Source organism: Balaenoptera musculus, chromosome 3, assembly GCF_009873245.2.
Source record: "Balaenoptera musculus isolate JJ_BM4_2016_0621 chromosome 3, mBalMus1.pri.v3, whole genome shotgun sequence".
In the NCBI taxonomy this organism is placed as follows: Eukaryota; Metazoa; Chordata; class Mammalia; order Artiodactyla; family Balaenopteridae; genus Balaenoptera; species Balaenoptera musculus.
In genome coordinates, this window is record NC_045787.1 from 132038604 (window position 1) to 132045361 (window position 6758).

Consider the following 6758-nt stretch of genomic DNA (forward strand, 5'->3'; position numbering starts at 1 on the left):
CTGAGATCCACTGAATGGGAATCTACATTTTAACAAGATCTACAGGTGATCATCTGCACATTAAAGTTTGGGAAGCACTGTCACAGAAGATACCATGTCTGACTCAGTTTTGAAGATGAATTATGCTTTTTTTAGGCAAGCCAATGGGCAGAAATAGAAATACTTTCCAGGTAAAGGGATAGAGGAAACAAAACATATTGGGAAGCTATTATCAGTTTACCATTGCTGGGGCATAGGGGGTGTGTGTGTGTGTGTGTGTGTGTGTGTGTGTGTGTATTCTCAGCAAGGGTGAGGATAATAGAAGGGGTAGACAAGTTTAATCTAAGGCTATAAATCTAGACAAGGACCTAGATTTTAAAACACAAAAAAAGTTGGAACTCTAGTTGTAGAGAGGAAAAATGTCATTGAACAAGGAGAGAAGGTCAAATTTGTGTTTAAAAATATATTCTGGCAGCAGTGTGGAGAGTGGATTTGAGAGAGGCAAAGCTGGTGGAAGAGAAACCAATCTGGAGTGATTTTTGACTTGCTCCTAGTACCAAATTATTGTTCATATTCATTCTGTCATCTGCTGTGTGGGTGACATGTGGAAATTGTAATTCGGAGTTCTTAAGCCACAGTTGGACAGCAAGGCACAGCTGTTCTCCTCGCTCTTAAAATCCCAGGGAAATAAGGGCTGGGTTATTACAGTTTTGGTGTCTTGAGCTCTCCCTGTACCTTTCAGTTCACCAAATGCCCACGTCCCCTGCAGGAGGCCAGCTCATGCACCCAGAGGACCAGCAGGTACCAGTGAGAAAGCCTGTGGCTTCCACACAGTCCTTTGTGGGACTCACCTCTGGGCTTGACTCCCCCTGGCAAATGACCCAGAGAGGAAGCCTCTAGAGCAGGATGGATGAACAGATCGGCTTCTCAGAGAGCATTTATCCTGCAGACCCTACTCTGCCTGGAACCTCCCAACACACAAGACCACCACACTCAGGAAAAGGCAGAACATACCCCACGCAGCAAGATGGGCAGTGTGTGTGTGTGTGTGTGTGTGTGTGTGTGTGTGTGTGTGTGTGTGTGTGTATGAGAGTGTCTTCAGTGATTTTGCAGTTCTTCCCAAGTCATCATGAGTAGTTGGTCTCTGGGATAACTGAATCATACAGATACTGTTAGGAGGAGTTTTAGAGATCATTTGTTACCATTCACCTGCTAGTACTTGGCACTGTGTCAGGTGTATACGATGAATAAGATATCAGTTGAGGACCAAACACATCACAGTCAAATTAAGATAATTCAAGGCGAGCCTATTTCAAAAGGACTATTTAACACAGTGTGGGTTTAGAAGAACCATAGTAAGTAGTACAGAGGCAAAGAACAGCCAAGGAGCAGTTACCACCCCTAGGCCCAAAGAGATGAGGAACGGGAGTGGTCACTTGCTTGTGGAAGCAGAGAGTCACCTGGAGAAAGGTGCCTCGAGAGGAGAGGACATTTAGTGAGAGACAGAGGAAGCCCAAGGCAGCAACACAAGGAGGAGCCTGTGGAATAAATATGCTGGCCCCCTCTCCTCTCTTCCCCCCATCAACTGCTGGGGTTTCTTGTTGGCCGAACCCAACTGGAAGCCAGAGGACAAAGAAATCCTAGTAGAGTGGTCCACAGAGGTCAGTCTGCAGGGGCGAGGGCAGGGTGAGAAGAGTGAAGTAGGTCTGGAGGAGCAAGAGAAGATATCCAGGGCTTCCCTGGTGGCGCAGTGGTTAAGAATCCACCTGCCAATGCAGGGGACACGGGTTCGAGCCCTGGTCCGGGAAGATCCCACATGCCATGGTGCAACTAAGCCCGTGTGCCACAACTACTGAGCGTGCGTGCCACAACTACTGAGCCTGCACTCTAGAGCCCGCGAGCCATGACTACTGAAGCCTGGGCACCTAGAGCCCGTGCTCCGCAACAAAGAGAAGCCACCACAATGAGAAGCCCGCACACCACAACGAAGAGTAGCCCTGGCTCACCACATCTAGAGAAAAGCCCATGCGCAGCAACAAAGACCAATGCAGCCAAAAATAAATAAATGTAAAAAGAAAAAAGAGAGAGAAGATATCCAGTACACATGCCAACCTTTCTGTAAGAAGCCTCAGGCTAGTAAAAATGTCCAACACATAAATAAATACAGTTGATTTTATGCTTTGCAGATTTTATACTTGCAAATCGCCTACTCACTAAAATCTATCTGTAACCCCAAAGTCAATTCTTGCAGCCCTTTCACAGTCATTCATGACATGCCCATGCCCAGAGCAGAGAAAAATTTGTCACTCTACATGCACATTCCCAGCTGAGGTCGAACAAGGCGAGGCCCGGCCTTCTCGTTTCAGCTCATACCATAAACTAGTGTCTTTTTTGAGGTCTGTTTAGTGCCAAATTTTTTGCACTTGTGTACATTTTATTGGTCATTTTGCTGTTTAAAGTGACCCTCAAGCATAGAGCTGAGGTGCTGTCTCATGTAAGTGAAAGAAGGTTGTGATGTATCTTACAAGGAAAACATGTGTTAGATGAGTTTCACTCAGCATGAGTTATAGTGCTGTTGACTGTGAGTTCAATGTTAATGAAGCCACAATACATACTAAACAAGGTGTTTTTGAACAGAAATGTGCATAAAACAAGGTTATGTGTAAATCAGGTGACTTTATTAAACATAACCACTGAATGATGAGAATCAACTGTGATTGCAAAGCACTGCTGTAGGTCATCTGATGGAGCAATGGTCACAATCCAGTGAGAGCACAGAGAGTGAAAATACCCAAGGAAGCAGGGAGGGCTTCACAGAGGAAGTGATATTTGAGCTGTGTCTTAAAGGGTAAATGGGAGTTCCTAAGGAAGGGAGAGTCTGGAAGAACATTTCAGGCCAGACAAACCAGCATGCATAAAAACACATCTTATTCCACCTTCTTCCCTTGCATTATTTTTATGTTAGGACTGGGAACCTTGGGGCCCAAAGCCAGCAGGTGCTGGAGAATCAGTTAAAGGAAACTGGTGGATTATGGTTCCTCACCCTTCAGGTTCACATCTACCCACACCCCTCTCTACCCATCTAGAGCTAACAAGGAGTTCCTGATCCCTTTTCATTTTCTCAGACTCATTTTGAGTACAAATGTCTATAAGCTGAGACAAGATATACAAACATTTACTTGCTTTTCTGTTGTGTATATCTCAAAGCACTTTCCCATTTAAGATGATGTTTGACCTCTCCAGCAGCTTTGACATGGAAGGGTGGGTGAGGGGGTCTCACTTGACAGAAAAGGGAAGTGATACACAGCATGCCTGAGGTTGTAGAGCTACTCAACACAAGTGAGATTAGAACTCAGATCTTATTCCAAGTCCTGCATTCTTCCTAAAGACCACGCCAAAATTCAAACCATGGTAATAATAATAAAAACAATAAAAGCTCCCATTTTTTTTTAACATCTTTATTGGAGTATAATTGTTTTACAATGGTGTGTTAGTTTTTGCTTTATAACAAAGTGAATCAGCTATACATATACATATATACGCATATCTCCTCCCTCTTTCGTCTCCCTCCCACCCTCCCTATCCCACCCCTCTAGGTGGTCACAAAGCACCGAGCTGATCTCCCTGTGCTATGTGGCTGCTTCCCACTAGCTATCTATTTTACATTTGGTAGTGTATATATGTCCATGCCACTGTCTCACTTCGTCCCAGCTTACCCTTCCCCATTCCTGTGTCCTCAAGGCCATTCTCTATGTCTGCATCTTTATTCCTAATCTGCCCCTAGGTTCTTCAGAACCTTATTTTATTTTTTTTTTTAGATTCCATATATATGTGTTAGCATACGGTATTTGTTTTTCACTTTCTGACTTACTTCACTCTGTATGACAGATTCTAGGTCCATCCACCTCACTACAAATAACTCAATTTCGTTTCTTTTTACGGCTGAGTAATATTCCATTGTATATATGTGTCACATCTTCTTTATCCATTCATCTGTCGATGGACACTTAGGTTGGTTCCATGTCCTGGCTATTGTAAATAGTGCTGCCATGAACATCATGGTACATGTCTCTTTTTGAATAATGGTTTTCTCCAGGTATATGCCCAGTAGTGGGATTGCTGGGTCGTATGGTAGTTCTGTTCTTAGTTTTTTAAGGAACCTCCATACTGTTCTCCATAGTGGCTGTATCAATTTACATTCCCACCAGCAATGCAAGAGGGTTCCCTTTTCTCCACACCCTCTCCAGCATTTATTGTTTGTAGATTTTTTGATGATGGCCATTCTGACTGGGGTGAGGTGATACCTCATTGTAGTTTTGATTTGCATTTCTCTAATGATTAGTGATGTTGAGCAACCTTTCATGTGTTTGTTGACAATCTGTACATCTTCTTCGGAGAAATTTCTATTTAGGTCTTCTGCCCATTTTTGGATTGGGTTGTTTGTTTGTTTGTTTGTTTGTTTGTTTGTTTGATATTGACCTGCATGAGCTGCTTGTAAATTTTGGAGATTAATCCTTTGTCAGTTGCTTCGTTTGCAAATATTTTCTCTCATTCTGAGGGTTGTCTTTTCATGTTGTTTATGGTTTCCTTTGCTGTGCAAAACTTTTAAGTTTCATTAGGTCACATTTGTTTATTTTTGTTTTTATTGCCATTTCTCTAGGAGGGGGGTCAAAAAGGATCTTGCTGTGGTGTTTGTCATAGAGTGTTCTGCCTATGTTTTCCTCTAAGAGTTTTATAGTGTCTGGCCTTACATTTAGGTCTTTAATCCATTTTGAGCTTATTTTTGTGTATGGTGTTAGGGAGTGTTCTAATTTCATTCTTTTACATGTAGCTATCCAGTTTCCCCAGCACCACTTATTGAAGAGGCTGTCTTTTCTCCATTGTATGTTCTTGCCCCCTGTATCAAAAATAAGGTGACCATATGTGCGTGGGTTTATCTCTGGGCTTTCTATCCTGTTCCATTGATCTATGTTTCTGTTTTTGTGCCAGTACTATACTGTCTTGATTACTGTAGCTTTGTAGTATAGTCTGAAGTCAGGGAGCCTGAGTCCTCCAGCTCCGTTTTTCTTTCTAAAGATTGCTTTGGTTATTCGGAGTCTTTTGTGTTTCCATACAAATTGTGAAATTTTTTGTTCTAGTTCTGTGAAAAATGCCATTGGTAGTTTGATAGGGATTGTATTGAACCTGGAGATTGCTTTGGGTAGTATAGTCATTTTCACAATGTTGATTCTTCTAATCTAGGAACACGGTATATCTCTCCATCTGTTTGTATCATCTTTAATTTCTTTCAGCAGTGTCTTATAGTTTTCTGCATACAGGTTTTTTGTCTCCTTAGGTAGGTTTATTCCTAGGTATTTTACTCTTTTGGTTGCAATAGTAAATGGGAGTGTTTCCTTAATTTCTCTTTCTGATTTTTCATCATCAGTGTATAGGAATGCAAGAGATTTCTGTGCATTAATTTTGTATCCTGCTACTTTACCAAATTCATTGATTAGCTCTAGTAGTTTTCTGGTGGCATCTTTAGGATTTTCTATGTATAGTATCATGTCATCTGCAAACAGTGACAGTTTTACTTCTTCTTTTCTGATTTGGATTCCTTTCATTTCTTTTTCTTCTCTGATTGCTGTGGCTAAAACTTCCAAAACTATGTTGAATAATAGTGTTGAAAGTGAGCAACCTTGTCTTCTTCTTGATCTTAGTGGAAATGGTTTCAGTTTTTCACCATTGAGAACGATGTTGGCTGTGGGTTTGTTATATATGGCCTTTATTGTGTTGAGGTAAGTTCCCTCTATGGCTACTATCTGGAGGGTTTTTATCATAAATGGGTGTTGAATTTTGTCAAAAGCTTTTTCTGCATCTATTGAGATGATCATATGGTTTTTCTCCTTCAATTTGTTAATATGGTTTATCACATTGATTGATTTGTGTATATTGAAGAATCCTTGCATTCCTGGGATAAACCCCACTTGATCATGTTGTATGATCCTTTTAATGTGCTGTTGGATTTTGTTTGCTAGTATTTTGTTGAGGATCTTTGCATCTATGTTCATCAGTGATATTGGTCTGTAGTTTCTTTTTTTGTGACATCTTTGTCTGGTTTTGGTATCAGGGTGATGGTGGCCTTGTAGAATGAGTTGGGAAGTGCTCCTCCCTCTGCTATATTTTGGAAGAGTTTGAGAAGGATAGGTATGAGCTCTTCTCTAAATATTTGACAGAATTCACCTGTGAATCCGTCTGGTCCTGAGCTTTTGTTTGCTGGAAGATTTTTAATCACAGTTTCAATTTCAGTGCTTGTGATTAGTCTGTTTATATTTTCTATTTCTTCCTGGTTCAGTCTCAGAAGGTTGTGCTTTTCTAAGGATGTGTCCATTTCTTCCAGGTTGTCCATTTTATTGGCATAGAGTTGCTTGTAGTAATCTCTCATGATCCTTTGTATTTCTGCAGTGTCAGTTGTTACTTCTCCTTTTTCATTTCTAATTCTATTGATTTGAGTCTTCTCTCTTTTTTTCTTGATGAGTCTGGCTAATGGTTTATCAATTTTATCTTCTCAAAGAACCAGACTTTAGTTTTATTGATCTTTGCTATTCGTTACTTCATTTCTTTTTCATTTATTTCTGATCTGATCTTTATGATCTCTTTCCTTCTGCTAACTTTGGGGTTTTTTTGTTCTTCTTTCTCTAATTGCTTTAGGTGTAAGTTTAGGTGTTTATTTCAGATGTTTCTTGTTTCTTGAGGTAGGATTGTATTGCTATAAACTTCCCTCTTAGAAGTGCTTTTGC